The following is a 20,335-nucleotide window of genomic DNA, read 5'->3' as shown; positions in this document are numbered from 1 at the left end:
TAGCAATCTCAGATCATTCACTCTTAGAATGACCCCATTTGTCTATCAACAATTTTGCTCAACCCAAACATTACATGTGGGAAAGAAAAAAAGTCAACAACAAAAAGGAAAGTTAGGAACAGAGCAACAAAATGTTAGAAAAGAAACCCTTATTTACTGAACCAAAACAGAAAATGCTATACCTACAAGAGCTGCTCTGACTGATGTTGCATGAGCTGCTACATTTAAAAACAAAAACTTGCTGTATGCCTATAATCCTATAATCAGGAGGCTGAGCTCTAAGGATCAAGGCTCAAAGCCAGTCTGGGTAGAAAAGTTCATGAGATTTTTACCTCCAATTAACTACCAAAAAAGCTGGAAGTGGCACTAGGCCCTAAATCATAGAGCACTAGCCTCTAACAAAAAAAAAAAAACTCAGGGTCAGCACCCAGGAGTTCAAGCCCTAGGACCAGGAAAATAACAAAGAGGAAGGCTTCCACCACTGTCTCCACATTCAGTCATATTTGCCAAAGAGGAGGGCACTAGCCCAAGTAGCTTCAGTACAGATGTACTGACAAGTAAGTACACCCTGGGACCACAGATTGTTGATAAATGATTTTGACTAATATTATTTTAACAATCAGAACATATGTATTTGTGAGACTTTCGCTAGTTATAATTAAGCAGAATCTAAAGCCTAGGTACAAAATCAATTTTAAATACCTAAAATACAGGCTATAGCTAATATACAGATCAAGGACTCTTAATAGCTATTTTAATTTATGTTTACTTTTTAGTCATTTGTTCATGTCAGAAAAGGGAAGTAGAATAGAAATAGCTAGCAAAAAGTGTACCTGGAAAAATCAACTAAAGACCAATCTATATTCATATCTTTAAATAAGTCTTGCAAGAGCACATTAAAATCAATGATTAAGAATATTAAGGGTGAGGTACAGGGACTGTGATCTGTAATCCCAGCTACTTGGGAAGATCAGAAAGATCACTGGTTTTGTGCCAGTGCAGACACACAAGTTAGCAATAACTCACCACAGCCCATAAACCAGGCATGGTGGTACACACCTATAATCCTCAAGGCTGCAAAAGTCAGCTATCTGGGAGGTATAGGCAGTATGATTACAGTCTGAGGACATCCCTCACTAGTGGGGAGGAGGAGGGAGACCCTATCCAAATAAAGCAAAAGAAAGGGAATCGTGATTGTTCCAGGGGTAGAGAGCCTGCCCAATGATCTGAGTTCCCACCTTAGTACTGCCAGGAAAAAATAACATTAATCTTCAAATATCTGCTTCTGGATTTTGAATCAGTGTTAGAGATACCCAGCAGTTGTTCACACTGTTGCTGTACACTTTTGAAAGAATCTTTCAAAAGATGCTACAATAAACTGTCTTCAAGAAAACACATAGACACCACACACACACACACACACACACACACACACACACACACACACGGATCTGTACAGAGAAAAGAATTAAAGCAATGACTTGGAGAACCATAATTTCCTTAGAGTACTAGAACTTTCTGACCAGAATGCCTATGCCCACACTGAGCCACATTTAACTTCTGTCCAAACTGCGCCAGTCACACCATTCCCACCTCAGCATCCACAATTTACTCACCTCTGTACTTTCTCACCCCAATTCTTGCTTAAAATATGTAACATGAATCTTTTTTGTTCTTTACTATGCCTACTACCCACAGACCAAGTTCACCTATTACCACACTCACAAACACTCTGACCAATAAGCTACACTGCTGTTTTCACTCCTGAACATGTTATGCCTCCTGCCCATGCCAACGGGCTGCTTTCTGCCATTGAAACTGTCATTCCTCTTCCCATCTACTTCAAGTCTATATATCTATTTTAATTTTCAAATCTCAATTTGACTCTGGCATGGAAGTCCCTAGCATGCAAGTGTATGTGGTTGCAACCGTATTCAGTTGAGACAGACAGTGTGTGGTGTGACTTTAGTACCTGCTCCTCACCCTGACAAAAATACAAATATGAATATTGCACAGACCATGTTTATTTCATCCACAATTATATTCCCCAGTTTCTCAGACTATCAAAACAAGACACTTGGTAAATATTTGAGTGAATATGTAAGTAGAGGCTTATCAAAATTAGTACATATCATCTGTAGAAAAACCTACTACAGGGCTGGGAATACAGCCTAATGGTGGAGTACTTGCCTTGCATACATGAAACCCTGGGCTCGATTCCTTGGCACCACATATACAGAAAAGTCCAGAAGTGGTGCTGTGGCTCAAGTGGTAGAATGCTAGCCTTGAGTAAAAAGAAGCCAGGGGCAGTGCTCAGGCCCTGAGTCCAAGCCCCAAGACTGGCAAAAAGAAAGAAAAGAAAAACCTACTACTTTAAGTTTACAGGGCCAACGCTACAAAATTCCCTTGTTTTCACTGAATTAGAAATGTGTAAAAAGAACTCTTGGGGATCAAATATTTCATCCTGTGACTTCAAGCATGAAGATAAAATCCTACAACATGACCCAATGAATTTATATCACAGAAATAATAGAGTACTCTAGACTTAAATCTTTAAAAAACAGACTGTGACTTGCAGAGTCAAAAGATTAAAGATAGGCTTAGAAAGATTAAAAAAAACGAATTTAAAAGAAAGTTCAGACATTGAAGAAACTCCTTGAAAGGAATAAATGGCTTATAGAGGAAAATATGTTTTAATTTATTGTTAGAATAAAAAAGATACTAGTGTATGGTATTGTTGGCAAGAAAAGATTAACATCACACTTTTACACATGAAAAGGATCCTTCAAATAAAGGCAGGTTAAACAACTGCTGGCTAAAAAAAAATGAGGAGTGATAAGATTAGATGCAGCCTATTCAGCAAATATATACTACTTTCTTATAAAAACACCAGAACCAACAAGCCAGGAGATTTTGCATAGCATTCATTTTCATTTTAGAGTTATATGGGCCTACAGACTTGGAGGCTTAATTTTCCCTGTAATATTTACATGTAAAAAGAAACCTTGTTCTTCAAAAGCCATCCCTTGAAAGTACTTGCTTTGTGTAGATCACTTTGCAGTATCAAGAGATCAATTCAACATACTATGTGTATCCCATTAGGATGAGATTATCAAATGATAACCATTTAACTTAGGTACTCTGAAAAAGATTGTACTGGCACAATGTGCCAGCTGGCACAATGTGTTTTTGGTTTTATTTTCTTGACTTTTCTTTTTCATTTTTGCTTCACTTAAACATTTCCTTTTGACATGTATTGATCATTAGGCTATAATAATGCCTTTCATGGCTCAAACTGATGGACTGTATTTTATAAAAATCTATATGAATCAACAAGTTTATTCAGTGATGATTATTCAAAGGAATAACATTTTCTAGCTAGCACTTTTCATCACATTTGAATTATTCAACATAAAATACATTAATTTCACCGGACACTAGTGGCTCACACCTGTAATCCTACTCAGAAGATTGAGATCTGAGGATCTTGGTTCAAAGCCAGCCTGGGCAGTTAAGTCCGTGAAACTCTTGTCTCTTCCAATTAATCACAGAAAAAGGCTGGAAGTAGTGCTGTGGCTCAAGTGGTAGAGCACTAGCCTTGAGCAAAAGGAGCTCAGAGACAGCACCCAGAACCAGAGTTAGTTCAAGCCCAGGACTAACCAAAAAAATAACAACAATTTCAAAAACTCACAATTCATAATAATTTAGCAGCTTATAATGATCTACCCACTACATGCAACTTTCATAAACATTATTTTCATAGATCATCTGTGCTGCATGTACCTAGTCTGTCAGCACTGTTCGCTGAGCCAACCTAATCTGTGCTCTCTCATGTCAGAAGTACCAACGAACTATATATATGAATGTACTACTAAAGGCTCACAGCAAAGAAACTTTTACTTGTAAACATAAAATCCTTCTGGGCACTGATGGCTCATGCCTATAATTCTAGTTATTGATGAGGCTAAAATAGGAGAATTCTAGCTCAAAGCCCGCCCAGGCAGGAAGGTCCATGAGACTGTTCTGTCTTTAACCATCAAAAAACTGGAAGTAAAGCTGTGGCTAAGTTGTGGCAGAGCACTAGCCTTGAGTAGAAATGTCTAAGTGACAGCAACCAAGCCCTGAGTTCAACCCCTATTACTGGCAAAATAAATAAATACCCCTAAATGTCACAACAATTAGATTAACAATGAGAACAAGTAAAAAACTAAATAGAAGCAACACAGCTCTTTAACTACCAGAATGGCCTCTTCACATTTAATGTTTTCCTAACTGCACTAACAAATGGCACAAATATTTATGATATGAAGTTACTAGGCTCCTTGCCCACTTACTCCCAGGCTCCAATCAGAAAGGAGGGTAGGGGAGCTGGGAATATGGCCTAGTGGCAGCAGTGCATGCCTCATACATACATGAAGCCTTGGGTTCGATTCCTCAGCACCATTTATATAGAAAACGGCCAGAAGTGGCACTGTGGCTCAAGTGGCAGAGTGCTAGCCTTGAGCAAAAAGAAGCCAGGGGCAGTGCTCAGGCCCTGAGTTCATGGCCCAGAACTGGCCAAAAAAAGAAAAAGAAAGAAAGAAAGGAGGGTGGGAAAGTGTTGCTCTCTTAAATATGGGTGGATCTATATATAAGCATACAGAATCCAGCATCCAACTCTGTGTGTGTGTGTTTATGTGTCTCACATGAATGCAATGGTGTCATCCCGCTAGGTTACTTCTTGGAAATTTTCCTATATTATAAACTTTTCTTAGTTAAATACAAAATAAAATTTCTCTTCTAAATAATTTCAATATCTTTTAAATAATTATCACTGGCTGTATAAGGAAGGAAACAAACAAATATAAACATGTAATACAGCACTCGAATATTACCAGCGAAACAACCAAAACATGATCCAAAAGGAAAAGCTCTCAACCAAATAACCAAATCACTATGAAATGAAAGCCATAAACAAAGACAAATTTAAAGGAGTCTTCAAAGTGTAAAAGGACTAAGATGTCTAGTACAGACAAGTAGAAAAACATCACTAAAGGAAAAATATTACCTACAACAGATACAAAATTGAATCAACTCTAACATAGTGGGATCTGGATGATATCTTCAGAAGAAATAAAAAAAAGAATTTGTTCAAGGCATTAAAAATAGCCATCACCACAAACACCAGAAAAACTGATAGTAGAGAGATACTTCCTTTGGAACACACTATTAAGCTTTCTTATAACTTGAGCAAAACAACCCAGAAATACATTCCCCTTCTCCTGTTTCTGAATTAAGTTTCTGACTCCTAGCTTAGTCTCCTATCTACTAAGACACCATGAGAAAGATGCTGGTGAGTAATGAGTACTCTGATTACTATAAAATTATTAACAATAAGCACTATTAAGCTTCTTGATATGATAAATGGTTGGGACATTCAGAGCTCTACCAAACCTGGGAAAATTTACAGAACATCAAAGCTGAAGGTTCTAATCTAAAGCAGAGACTTTAAACCTTTTGGCTTCTGAATCCCTTTACAAACTTAAAAAATTCTAGAGGTTTCCAAAGGGTTTGTTCATTCATAAGGGTTATATTTACCAATATTTACCACAGTAGGGCTTGGGATTGTAGCTCAGTGACAGAACACTTGGCTAGCATGTGAGACTCTGGGTTCAATCTTCAGTACCAGAAGGAAAAAAACTTCAACACTGGAAATTAAACCCAAAATGTTTTAAACTACTAATTTAATCACAGTAAGTACATTATATCAGCATAATTATGTTCAGACTACAATTAGTAAGGTGTACCAATTTTCACTTTTTTAATAACTAGATTGTCATACCTACTTTTACCTTTCTAATAGCTGAAATGTGGAATTTAAAATAAGGTGCCAGAAGTTTACCTGCCGGTAATCCCATATGATATGATCCTCACTTTTAGTCCCATCTTACCTCTGAAATGGCTGGCTTTTTTCTCCCCCTAAGTCCTTAAGCCTTTTAAAATAAACTATGAGATATCTCAAGATATCTCAGATGAAGATATCTATATTAACAATCCTGATCTGGGCACAATGTTTCTAAGTTCACTTGTTTTCTAAAGCTTCAATTCAGTTCTTCATTTAGTCATACCAAATTTTGCCCAATTAATTAGATATGTAAACTAAAGGTTCTCTTTCAGAAACTTGATTCCACCCTAGATGCTGGCTTCCTCTATCAGCTTTCTTATTTATTTTTTGATAAATTAACCTTATGAACATACAATAAATTTCACTTCTTATTCACTTATTTTGTTGTTACTACTGTTTGTTTTGAAACTTAATTCTACTCTGGTTCAAATAATCAAGATCCACTTGGACTTACGTTCCCCTAACACATACACACTTCATAGTCAAGTCTCTATAACTGCTTTCCTCTAATTAATGACTTTAAGAACTACCTCTTTTTTTCCTTTGGTCAGTTGTGGGGCTTCAACTCAGGGCCTGGGCACTGTCCCTGAGCCTCTTTGTGCTCAAGGCTAAATGCTCTACCACTTGAGCACAGCACCACTTCCTAATGAATGACTTTTAAAAAGATTCAATATCATAGGCGCCAGGAGCTCATGCTTGTAATCCTAAACTAGTCAGAAGGCTGAGATCTAAGGATCGAGGTTCAAAGCCAGCCTAGGCAGGAAAGTCCATGAGGCTCATCTCCAGTTTACCACCAAGAAGCCAGAAGGGGAGCTGTGGCTCAAATGGTAGAGCTCCAGCCTTGAACTAAAAAGCTCAGTGACAATGCCCAAACCCTGAATTCAAACCCCAGACACCAGGCACACACACAGGGGCACATGGACAAATGGGCACACAGACACGGACATGGACACAGACACACACAGACACAAAGACAATCACACACACAAAATAATATCTGCTCCCCTCCTATCTTATTTACTTCCTATTACTCTTGGCCAGTAGGCTTATTACAAAAGTATCCAATTGTTAGTTACATCATATATTTCTTCTTTTGCACACCTTACTCATACTAGCCCTCCTTGAAACAGCATCTCATCATACCCTTCTTTCAAATCCCAGCTTCTCCACAATCCTTTCCTATTTTCCTCAAGCAGCAACATTGCATTTTTTTTCTGTAACACACTATAGTATAAGCAATAATTATATCTCAGGAAACATTTTGAATATCTAAATTATTTTTCCTCCTCCCCTATTTGAGTACCTGTGACTCTCCCAAATTTTCAGCTCCCAACGGCTGCCTTCTGCTGTGCTATAGGCAGCCTGTGTTGAATGAAACTTGCAGGAGCTGTTGCTTCCCATTAGCCTCCACAGACCAGACAGAATCAGAACAGCCATTCACACTACATGTCACATAGTCAAAATGAACTCTGAGAATGGACAATTTTTAAAAAGAAAAAGAAAATCAAGATATTTACAGAAACTTGTCAACTTTTCTGGTCTACCAGAGAAGCCATGCTAAAGAAGCTTGTTTTAATCATGTACCCAATCAATCCTTCTGTTTCAGCTTCCTGGGGCCCTTTTCTTCCTATAAAGCCAATCTCCTCTGTTCAACTCATTGGAATATTAACTCTTCTTAACACAATGAGGGGTGGCTAGATTCTAGAACTGCAAATAAGGGAAAAAAAAAGAAATCTTTAAACTTGGGGTAGATTTTTTGGCTGTAACTCCTATTTATTGATGCCCAGAGCATTGTGCTTAGGTGGCTGTCACCATCCCACACACCCTCATTCTCATTTCTTGTTCTCCTCAAAGCACCTGAACAACTCCAATTCCCCTTATTATTATCTAACTAACACATGTAATCTCACTTTTCTATGGAAGTCAGTATAAAGCAGTGGCCAAGAACAAAGGCACCTCCTCTGTCACTTAAACATCTTTTGCTTTCCTTATCTATGAGCAGGAAATTACAGCAGAGGCCCTCTCTCAGAGTCACAATGAAACATGGATGGATAGTACATGACAAGTGCAAAAACAAGACCTGCACATAAATAACTTTCCAAGTTAGTTGCTATCACTGCCATTGCTCGTTAGTTCTATCTCTGAACTATAAACTATTCCACAATGTAGACACCAATTGTTTTATCTAAGTTAAATTTTACTCATATGCTTTTAAGTCTTCCCAAATTTTTCAATTTATCAGACTATCTCTAACATGCTTTTATCTTATAATGTAAAACAATATATCCTAAAATTATTATTTCTGTCATACAGAAAAGAAGGACTATGCTAATCATACGGAATAGAGGGGTGAATATCTGCCCCATTAAATCTGGAATCTATGCTGATCCAACTGGTCCATTTAATCAAACCCCATGCCAACTCTTATGAGTTCCCTCTGATTTTAACAGCCAATTTTCCAGGGAAAGAGCAACTCCCTGCTAAAAGATCTTTATAATCCATGGGACCTGCAGAGAACTGCCTTTTTTCTTTTTCTTTTTTTAAGTTAAAAAGGGCTTTCCTCTCAACAGAAATCAATGAAAAGCCTCTTGAACACAGCAAGAAGATAGGGCTGATTTTGAGCTACAATGTAAGTCTCTGCAGAATTTCAGAGTGCCAGCAATAGTATCATTTTTCTCATTCGTTCATTGGATTTATTCATGGTTTTTCAGGGCTACAATCTGTGCAATATCACCCGCTTCTAACCAGTATGATATTTTACATAACATAATTAACAAATTATAAAATAACTGTCACATCACAGCTGCTATTATTAGTCCTAAAAAGAAATCTGAAACATGAAGAAATTAGATTTTGGCCAAAAACACACATTTGCCATTTCTAAAGGAATAGTTTTTGTATTTTGGTTCTGTTTTGTTTTTGAATAGTTTAGAAGATAGCTAAAAATTCATGTTTCTTTTTTAAAGGTAATAGGAGGTTGGGCACTGTGATTCAAGCTGGTATTCCTAACTAAGTACATGGAAAACAGAGACAGGAAGATGGGAGTTTCAAGGCCAGTGAAGGCACAGAAGTTCATGAAATTTTATCTATGCCAATGGCTGAGCTCAGTGGTGCTTGCCTGCCATGCCAGCTAACAATGGAAGCACAAATGGGAAGATCAAAGACCAGGCTGGTCCAGGCATAAAGCAATCACCTATCTTGAAAATAACCAATGCATAAAGGTACTGATTGAGTGATTCAAGTTAAGTGGTAAAGTTCCTGCTTAGCAAGCATAAGGTGTTCACAAGGTGAACAAGACTTAAAACCTCAGTACCACCAAAAATGTAAAATAATAAATGAAAATAGAATAGGAGGCCTGGTATGGTGGTACATGCTTATCATTTCAGTTCTCCACAGCTGAAGATGATTTCCTTTTTCAAGGCTACCTTGGACTTCATACTAAGAGCTTTTCTTTTAAAAATATGATAATTTTTTTTTTTAAAACATGCTGGGTGTCAGTGGTTCATGCCTGTTATCCTAGCTACTCATGAGGCTGAGATCTGAGGAAGTTTGAAGCCAGCCTGGACAGAAAAGTCCTTGAGACTCTTATCTTCAATAAATTACTCAGAAAAGCCAGAGCACTAGCTCTGAGCAAAAATCTCAGAGACAGTATCCAGGCCCTGAGTTCAAGCTCCACAACTGACAAAAAAATAATAATAATAAGATAAAATGGTGGGCTGGGAATATGGCCTAGTGGCAAGAGTGCTTGCCCTCGTATACATGAAGCCCTGGGTTCGATACCCCAGCACCACATATATAGAAAAATGGCCAGAAGTGGTGCTGTGGCTCAAGTGGCAGAGTGCTAGCCTTAAGCAAAAAGAAGCCAGGGACAGTACTCAAGCCCTGAGTCCAAGGCCCAGGACTGGCAAAAAAAAAAAAAAAAGATAAAATGGGGCTGGGAATGTGGCTCAGTGGTAGTGTGCTTGCTTAGCATGCATGAAGCCCTGGATTTGATTCCTCAGTACCACATAAACAGAAAAAGTAGGAAGTGACACTGTGGGTCAAGTGGTAGAGTGCTGGCCTTGAGCAAAAGAAACTCAGGGACAGTGCCCAGGCCCTGAGTGAGTTCAAGCCCCAGGACTGGCAAAAAATAAAAAATAGAAATAAATAATAATAAGATAAAACATGGACAAAATTTAAAAAATCTATGCTTCAAGAATCCATTTCTCAAAGACCCTCAAATTTCAACAATCACAAAAACAGCTTGCCCTTGGTTCAAGTTTTGTAGTCAGCAAAATGTACTGATACCATGAAGCCAAGTACAAAAGAAAATAAGCCCTACCGTGAAAAGAAATTCATTTCTATTAATATTTATTCTTAATCATTGATTCATGTACATTTGCACAAAATCATACTGAACGATCCATATACTCATTACTCAGCTCCTCAATTGCTAACTGCTTGCAAAAGTATCACTATCACAGGACTGTCAAAATCACTACATCACTACAAAGATCTCTCCTGTTCCCCTTCTTAAACTGCAGCGATTTCCCTTCATTCCACCACTCCTCACACCAACAACCACTGGTCTCTTCAATATATCTGTGGCTTTGTCTTAAAAATGTTATAGAAGGGGCTGGGGATATAGCCTAGTGGCAAGAGTGCCTGCCTCGGATACATGAGGCCCTAGGTTCGATTCCCCAGCACCACATATACAGAAAATGGCCAGAAGCGGCGCTGTGGCTCAAGTGGCAGAGTGCTAGCCTTGAGCAGGAAGAAGCCAGGGACAGTGCTCAGGCCCTGAGTCCAAGGCCCAGGACTGGCCAAAAAAAAAAAAATGTTATAGAAAAAAAATTATAGAATAGGTCCATATAGTATGCAAACTTTGGGATAATTCCCTGGAGACTTACCCAGGGAATAAACCTAAATTTATTGGTACCAATGTGCAGTGACCTTTTGCCTGCTGAAGGACATTCAGACTACTTACAAATAACTGCTATGACAGTTATTTTGTGTGAATATACATTTTAATTTTTCTAGGATAAACATCCAAAAGCACATGCTCGACTATAAAGTAGCTGACTACTTAGGATTTGGGGGAGGGGGGACCCCTAGGGCTTGGACTCAGGGCCTGAGCACTGTCCCTGGCTTGTTTTCAGTCAAGGCTGGCACACTACCACTTGAGCCACAGCACCACTTCACATTGTTCTCTTTATAAAACAGAGACAGAAAAGATTCTGATTTAGTCTTCTCACTTAGGTTTCGGTTATAAGTTAACCAAATACCTAGTCTTTTTAAAGGCTAAAAAAGGTAACTGGAGATTAGCATGCATGAAGCCCTGGGTTTGATTCCTCAGTACTGTTCATGTGGTGCTGAGGAATCCAACCCAGGGCTTCATGAATGCAAGGCAAGCACTCTACCACTAAGCCATATTCCCAGTCCCTACTTAGGATTTTTATTTACTTCATTTTTTGGAAGTAGTAGGGCTCACTAGGCAGGCACCCTACCACTTGAGCCATGCCCCCTCATCCTTCCTTGTGGTGGCTATTTTTCAAATAAAGTCTCACTTTTTGCCAGTCCTGGACTGCAATCTTCCCACTTATGACTCTCACGTATCTGTGACAGGTTCATGTCACAAGCATGCCTGGCTTGTTGGTAAAGATGTATCACTAGCCTTCTGCTCATGTTAGCCCTGAATCATAATCTGTATTATCTCTACCTCCTAAACTTAAAGGGCTATAAGGGTAGGAGCAATTGTCTTTCTAGCTGGTGCCCTTCCTCCACAGTTCCTTTTGCTAACAGGCACTCTCTTACCAAATAGCAGAGCAAAAGTATCAAGTCAGCCAAAATTAAGAACTGTTAACAGGGCTGGGAATATGGCCTAGTGGCAAGAGTGCGTGCCTCGTGTACGTGAAGCCCTGGGTTCGATTTCTCAACACCACATATTATAGAAAATGGCCAGAAGTGGCACTGTGGCTCAAGTGGCCGAGTGCTAGCCTTGAGCAAAAAGAAGCCAGGGACAGTGCTTAGGCCCTGAGTTCAAGCCCCAGGACTGGCAAAAAAAAAAAAAAAAAAAAAAAAAAACTGTTAACATACTGGAGAAATTTTAACTATTTTATATATCTATGTCTGCCTGATGTATTTGCTTTAAAAACAAATGTAATTGCCTTACATTCTGTCAGACATGTGAGGCACAAGTACACTTCCAAGTATTAAACCCCAAAAGTGGAGAGTTCAACACTTCCATTTCCAGGACAAAGCCAAGAACCATTTAAAGAACATGCAAAATGAATTTATTTCTATACCTTATGATAAAATAAACATCTTAAGTTTATTTTAAAAGACTTTTCAATGCAGCAAAAATATATATTATGTTGTCTCAGAAACAAAAATCTTAACCTTAAACCTAAGTATAAATACTAAAAATCAGTCTACTCAAAGAACTTTAGAAGTAACTTAAAATGTGAGCCACCTATTTTTCAGTGTTTCTACCACAGAAAACGTCCAAGTACTTTAAATTACTATCAAATATATGAAGATAAAGATGGACTGTGAGGTATGGGGGTGGGAGGGGAGAACTAGTTTTCACAACCTCAAATACTCACCTTCAGGCACAGGGGAAAATTGCTAATCCTAATCATGGTAGCAACCCAAGGAAGGAAATGAGAGCCACAAACCCACTCCTGGGGACAAGGAAGCCAGCAATGAATAGTGGGAGTGAAAATGAGGAACTGCCTGCCAACAGTCCACAGAAGAAACACAATTCACAAGTAAACAATATTTGACAAGTTTTGGGGAAAATCTTCAATAGTAACTCACTGAGAAGCCACTCAAAGCTTAAGATAATCACTTGAAGTAATTATCAGGTAGACATTAACACAGTTCCATTTCATAACAAATCTCCAATTACCTTTTTAGACTTTAAAAAGACTAGGTATTCGGTTAACTTATAACCAAAACCTAACTAAGTGAGAAAACTAAATCAGAATCTTTTCTATCTCTGTTTTATAAAGAAAACAATGTGTGGGCTGGGAATATGGCCTAGTGGCAAGAGAGCCTGCCTCATTTACATGAAGCCCTGGGTTCAATTCCCCAGTACCACATATATGGAAAACGGCCAGAAGTGGTGCTGTGGCTCAAGTGGCAGAGTGCTAGCCTTAAACAAAAAGAAGCCAGGGACAGTGCTCAGGCCCTGAGTCCAAGGCCCAGGACTGGTAAAAAAAGAGAGAGAGAGAGAAAGAAAGAAAGAAAACAATGTGAATGACACACGATCAGATAGGGAAACAAGTAGACAGGAAGAGAAAAAAAAAAAAAAAACTGTCAGTACCCATATTCTGCTTTGTACAGACAGGGCATTTCCTAATCATTACAAGGATGAAATGCCTGTAGAATCTCAATCCATAGATCACACTCACATTATCATGTTCAAAAGCTACTTTAGCCAGTCATGGGCTGCCATATGCCTGTAATTCTGACTACTCAGGAGTCTGAGATCTGAGTGTTGTGGTTTGACGCTAGCCAGGCAGGAAAGTCTGTGAAACAATCACCTCCAATTAACCATCAAAATACCAGAAAGTAGAAGTGTGACAAGTAGTAGAGTGCTAGCCTTGTGTAAAAAAGTGAGACACACCCAGTTCAAGAAGCCCCAGGACCAACACACACACACAGACACACACACGCACACACACACACACACTCAGTTACTTTAAAATTAGAAAGCCCACAAACCCACAAAGCTAAATAAGTTTTGGCTAAACTGCATAAGGAGAAATTTTTGCATGTCTTACAGTATATATAAAGATTCATAACATTATTTTTTATAAAATTAAAGGTGTTTGCTATAAGATATGGCCAAAAATATAATAAACTGGAAATCATTCTTTTAATTTACTTATAATTTAAAAGATGTCAGGATTTCCAATCAAGATGGAACCAAATTGCTTTGAAACTCACAGAACTCCAATTAAACAGCCATAACAGATCAAATCAGAAGAGAAACTTGAAAGACTTGGCCACACTGGGGGAGAAAAAAGACAATCATCACCCTGAAACACAAACACCTAACAGTACTAAAGACCTCACATGGTGGCACATACCAGTAATCCCAGCCATTTGGTATGCATATGTTGTAAGATCACAGTACAGGCTGGGCAAGACAAAAACTCAAAACCCACTGGAAAAAACAAATAAAGCAAAAAATGGCTAGTTAACATGAGGTTCTGAGTTCAAACTCTAGTAATGCAAAAATGTAAGCAACGAAAATTGAAAATCACATCATGAGATGAAGTTTACACTGAAGAACTTAAACTGTAAGATAACAAAATTGAAATCAAAGAATTTTGCAAAACGTATTATGGTAGTCAGATAATGAACTTACTAGCTATTTAACAGCAATTTAGAATAAATAAAGAGGCAAAAGGAAAGAGATTAACCTATCAGAAAAGAACAAAGCTCCTCATGTTTAACCATACATTATCCAGATAAACAGTACAAGAAACATTATGCAAAGGGAAATTCTCATCTAATGTGTAACTACCCTAATGCCTATTACCTACCTTTTGTTTATGTTTTTCAAGGTTTTTGAAGGTGATCACGCCTTGGAGGGCTAAACTTTGTACAGCCAGTTTAGTGCCTTAGAACACAATAAGATTTCCACAAAGAAAACAGAAAAAGGCCAATAACTAAGCTACAATGAATAAAAAGGCCAGAATGGGCCAGACTTCAGCACAACTCAAAAATCTTACAATTCAATCTCTAAAACCAAGGAAATATGGCAGAAAGATATTTTTCTTCCCAAAACCTAGGTAATAAAATGTGTGACTAGAGTAGAAAAGTAAAGGAATAGTATCACATAGAAATAAATAACAGGACTTCCAGGAATTAATAAAAGTTGCTAACTAAGGCAACATTTTAAAACAAAAACCTACTGCCACTAATAATAAATTATTTCAACAAAAACACGTATTACAAGCTAGGCACCATAGTAGATGCCTATAATCCCAACACTCTATCTAGAGTCAACAAGAAGAGTCCAAGTTCAAAGCCAGCCTGAGCTACACCAGAAGATTATTTCCAAAGCATAGAAGTATTACCTTTTCCTTCGAAATTTCAAATAAGTAATCCGATAAGAAATAATGATGGTAGTAATTTAGAAAGCAATGGCATTATGAAATTTTTTAACCCTTTGATGGTTCAATTACATTTGTATGGCTTAAAAATCTAATGGGTTGATTTGAACTGGTTGTGACATACTTGGTAAAGCTTATGTGTTTAGGGATTAATGAAAGTCTATTTATTTTAGCTTTCTGCCAATATGGCTTAAAAATTTACAAGAATTAGGCTTAGTGGTAGAGTGCTTGCCTAGCATGCATAAAGCCCTGGGTACAATTCCTCAGCGCCACATAAACAGAAAAGGCCGGAAGTGGCGCTGTGGCTCAGAGTGCTAGCCTTGAGCAAAAGAAGCTCAGGGACAGTCCCCAAGCAATGAGGTCAAGCCCCAGGAGTGGCAAAAAAAAAAAAAAAAAAAAGAATTTATAGCTAATCATTCACATTAGTGTTTTCTCTTGGTGGGAAGACATATCAATAGGAATACTCTGAAGAAACATACCACTTAAGTCTGAAACATAACTGTTAGGATAGAATATCATCAGTTCAGTGTCCCTGATGAAACAAAGTGTAAGCATAGCTACTGATAATTGGCCTACTTACTCTACTTAAGTCTAACTCACTGTCCACAAATCCACAGAACTATACTGAGTGCCACTGAGTAAAAATACAGCAGCATATACACAATTCCACTGCAGAAATGGCCCATGACCATAGAAAGGCTGACCTGGTTAAGCAGCAGGGCTCAGGAAGCACCTGTCTGACAGAGCAAGAAACACAGCACATGCTTCCTCCCTTCATCTGCAGTACCAGTAAGCCTTGGGCTCACTGCTGCTTTCTCTCTTTGTCCACTCTTCAGTCATTTAGCACAACTGACGCTCTATTTTAATCCGTAAGATGTTCTTCTGGGACAGAACTGGAAGCTCCAACTGCTTCAAAAGCAGTTACACTCACCAGCTGCTAAGTAAAATCATGAAAATTAGAAAGCCACACTATGACTTTTTAATCAAAGGAGTATAACACTTCAAATTGGCATTTACCACCCAGAAATCCATCCTCTTTGATAGAAAGCCAAAAAGTATTAACAAGTTCAAATAAAATCAGTTTCTTTGATAAGAAATTTTTACATATGAGAACATTCACTTTTAAAATGCCTATGAAAGCACAAACTCATTAACAATACAAAATAGCATAAATATTGTTTGTTTAGTCTGGCAGATAACCAAAACATCATGACCTGCTTGCTATGTGGCACTTTCCCTCCCAAGAACCTAACAATTATTTTACTGAATGTTTTTAAAAGACAGTACCAGAAAACTAGACAAGGAAAATAAACTTAAGGCTTTTCATCTTTTGTTGTTCCTTAGGTCTGAAGTATATCGATCTTATATTACAACATGATCCAGACCTCCCTTTTCTGTCTTCTACTGACAAAAATTCTATGCTACAGTTACCTAAGAGTATTCCATATATGGCACACGTCATCTTGCCCATTTAAAGAATGCCTCTCCTTTCCATTCTCCTAATGAAATCCAACTTTCCTTTAAAGGTACTAATTTCGCCTCCTTTTACAGAGTTTTCACCAACCTAAGAGAATACAATCCTTTTGTTTTCTCAAAATCCCACCCACACACTCACCACTTACAAGTCTGAGCGTCCCTCTTCTCAGACACTCACCCTAGGAGGGACAGTGTTTCAACTACAAATTATCTTTAATAGTTACCGTTGCCATACTTTCTGGTTTTATGGTTACTTCTTAGTGTCTACCATTCAGCCACCAACACCTCTTCTAGACCAAGAACTCCTTTAGAAAAGGGACTCAAGGCTGGGAATGTGGCCTAGTGGTACGGTGCTTGGCTCGTATACATGAAGCCCTGGGTTTGATTCCTTAGCACCACATATATAGAAAAAGCCAGATGTGGCGCTGGGGCTCAAGTGGTAGAGTGCTAGCCTTGAGCAAAAAGAAGCCAGAGACAGTGCTCAGGCCCTGAGATCAAGCCCCAGGACTGCCAAAAAAGAAAAGGGACTCAAGAACTCTTAGTCATAGCTCTTACCACTTGCACTTTACATACTGAGGTTGTTAAAACTGGTGAGCACTAAAAACTGAGTGACTTTAGAAAAACAAGAACTTTAGAAAACAAAAACTTTAGAAAAACAAGAACAATGAATTACAGCAATGACTTTGAACATAAGATGATTGGGAACATCAAGACATTTCATCTTAGTATGCCAGAGTAAAATTGCAGTCTCCTACTGCAGCCCTAATCCCTATCCTCTTTCTGTGCCCAGAAACCACTAATATTTATGCAGCTTGACACACTGATTAGGTACTACAAAGTAGATGCTACTGTGTGGTCCATTAAGCAAAAAAGAGGCCATCTTATCCAGTAGGCTTCCTTCTCTCAGTGGCAAAGATCTAGTACTGGTCACCATGGTGATTCCCTTCCCTCATCTGCTTTGTCTTCTGTTATCAGTTTACATGAGGTGGCTGACCCATTCTACAAAGAAAAGCATCTTGTTCTATGCAGTGGAACAAAATGGTTTTTAATAGATTTTATAAAGCTAATATCAGCCATTTCTGCTTAATAAAGTCAACAAGAAACTTTTCACAAAAGTGATACAAGGGCTGGGAATGTGGCTTAGTGATAGAGTGCTTGTCTAGCATGCATAAAGCCCTGGGCTCAATTCCTCAGTACCACATAATGAAAAGGCCAGAAGTGGTACTGTGGCTCAAGTGGTAGAGTGCTAGCCTTGAGCACAGAGAGGCTCAGAGACAGACCCCGGGCCCTGAATTCCAGGACCAGAACCAGTGATATAAGGCATCAGTGGCTCACACCTATAATCCTAGCAACTCAGGAGGCTGAGATCTGAGGACTACAGTTCAACAGGGGCAGGAAAGTCCACGAGTCTCTTTATCACCAATTAAAAAACAAAAGCCAAAAATGGAGCTGTGGTTCATATGGTAGAATAATAGCCTTGAGCAAAAAAGCTCAGGGACTATTTGCAGGCCCTGAGTTCAAATCAAGATCCAAGACACACACACACACACACACACACATACACACACACACACAGTTTCTAGGACATATGAAGTGTGCACAGGCCATCACAGAAGAGCTGGCAGGCTTAAGGGAATGGCCAAGAGGTGAGCTGATGCCCACCACTGTATAGTTTTATGTGAACATGCATAGGGGATTCCTTGTAAAACAAGCTTTCTGCAGTTCCTAAATGGATGAATGACCTTAAAAGTTAAAAGTCACTTATCTAAGACTAACTTTCCAATATTCCTAATGATACTTTTCCTCGAAAAATGAATACAATAAGAAAATTAGTTGTAAAAATAATTATGTTGGAAGTAGTGGTATGGCTCAAGCAGTAGAATGCTAGCTAGCCTTGAGCTGAAGAGCTCAGGGACAGTGCCCAGGCCCAGAGGTCAAGCACCATAACAGACAAAAACTATATATATATATATATATATATATATATATATATATATATACACACATATATATATTATGCTAAAAATAAGGTTAAAAGAAGCTTTCATAAAACTCCACAAAAACTTTCCATGGCATAAAATAAATAATTTTATTATCTTTGAAGCTGTAAATTTGACATTTTTAAGTTTTAGGACACTAAACTATCTTCACTAAACAGATGTTGCTGCCTATTCCATTTAATCAATGCAAGTCACATTCCTAGAAGACAATATAGCCATCTGATGAGTTCAGCATCAATGGAATGAGCCAAATCCACACAACAGCGTTTTACAAAAATAATCAGTGGTTTAAAGCAGGGCATGTGCAAAATTCCTGAAATAACACACACATAATTCACTGCCAAACTCAGATCAATTCAGAATCTGCAGAGGCAAGAAACATTATTATTATGGCTCTGAAATCCATATTCAGTGAGGCTGTGTTCAGAAAGTTTTATTTCAATTTTAAGAAAACAAATGACTAGAGAAGCTCAATAATGATTTTGGCAGTTAAGAGTACCCTTAATTCAAAGCAGAATTATTTTAAAGAGCTTAAGAATTCTGAAAGATAAACAGCAATTTATAGGATATTAGTCTTGAAAACAAGACGAAATATCATATGCCTGCTATAGCTATCCACACAACATTAAAGGCAAAAAGAGGAAGCCAGAAAAAAAATTGAAAAAGCACTTCCTTATCAGAGACCAGGATGCAATTCTGACTCTGCCACTAATAAGCTATATAACTTTAAACAAGTCAGGCCCTCAAAGAGGAGGTTATTTAAGCATTTCCAAACCACCCAAGGCTGTGATACAGTGACCCTTCAATCTCCTAGTAACCACCGGCTCTCATCCCCACCCAACACCAGACTCCATAGTCCTTCCAAGTCAGCATCTCCCCACAAATTCAGTTAGGTCCTCCTCAATAAGGCAATTTTAATGTGCTAGGAAAATTAAGTTTCTTCAAATAAAACCTTGGGAGTAAATGCAAAGTTAGAAGGAACTCCAAGATTTAAGAAAAACCTAGCAGAATGAAAAATTCTGAATTTTTACAAAAGCACTCCTATTCTAGTGGAGATCGATACTAAGAATCTAGAAAGAAGAGCAATGGGCTTTGCTAAACCTTATCAAATTTGTTTCATAATTGCTTGACACAGAAATCAATGTAGAACCTTTTAATTTCCTCACCAGCAAGAATAGAGGGACTACATTAAATCAGTGTGTTTCAAATTGAATTTCCAAACTTGCAGATTCTATGAATGTGCTTCACCTAAACCTGAGTTGCCAAATATCAATATGAAGCATTATGTACTTTATCTTTGTTTGGGGGAAGGAAGGAGTTAAGGCTCAAACACAGGCTCTTCCACAAATACTAAGCAAGTGTTCTACCACTGCACTACATCCCCAGTCTTATACTTTATCTTAAATAAAAAAAAAATTTTTTGCCAGGCACCAGTAGTTCATACCTGTCATCCTAGCTACACAGGAGGCTGAGATCTGAGGCTAAGAATTTGGAGCAGCCCAGGCAGGAAAGTCCAGGAAACTCTTATCTCCAATTAGCTACCAGAAAACTGGAAGTGGTACTGTGGCTCAAAGTGGTAGAGTGATAGACTTGAGTGGAAAAAGCTCAGAAACAGCACCCAGGCCCTGAGTCCAAGCCCCATGACCAACCCCCCAAAATAAATAAAATTTAAATATATGTATTATATATATTATACATATATGTATTATATATACGTGTGTATATGTGTCTATGTCTGTTTACTTAAATACCCTAAGACACTAAGTTAGCATCAATAAAAATCCCAGTGCTCAGAATGTGGTCTCTAAATCTCATGCCCCAATTAAAGGAATTACAATCCCCTGAATAAAGGCTGATACTGGATGGGA

At 38.2% G+C, this 20,335-nt stretch overlaps 1 protein-coding gene and 1 long non-coding RNA gene across 3 annotated transcripts in view; both read right to left on the bottom strand.

Moving 5' to 3' along the window:
• Med13l (mediator complex subunit 13L) overlaps positions 1-20,335 on the bottom strand; it is a 195,115-nt gene that overhangs the window by 130,563 nt on the left and 44,217 nt on the right. The gene's annotated exons all lie outside the window — the stretch shown is intronic.
• Positions 5,898-9,122, bottom strand: LOC125349084. Its single transcript, XR_007210449.1, has 3 exons — positions 9,110-9,122; positions 7,859-7,860; positions 5,898-6,072 (listed from the first exon to the last, which is right to left on the bottom strand). It is a non-coding gene; the product is annotated as an uncharacterized LOC125349084 (long non-coding RNA).

The sequence above is a fragment of the Perognathus longimembris genome, chromosome 3 (genome assembly GCF_023159225.1).
Source record: "Perognathus longimembris pacificus isolate PPM17 chromosome 3, ASM2315922v1, whole genome shotgun sequence".
In the NCBI taxonomy this organism is placed as follows: domain Eukaryota; kingdom Metazoa; phylum Chordata; class Mammalia; order Rodentia; family Heteromyidae; genus Perognathus; species Perognathus longimembris.
The sequence above is the reverse complement of the archived record's forward strand: the minus strand, read 5'-3'. Positions and strand labels throughout refer to the sequence as shown.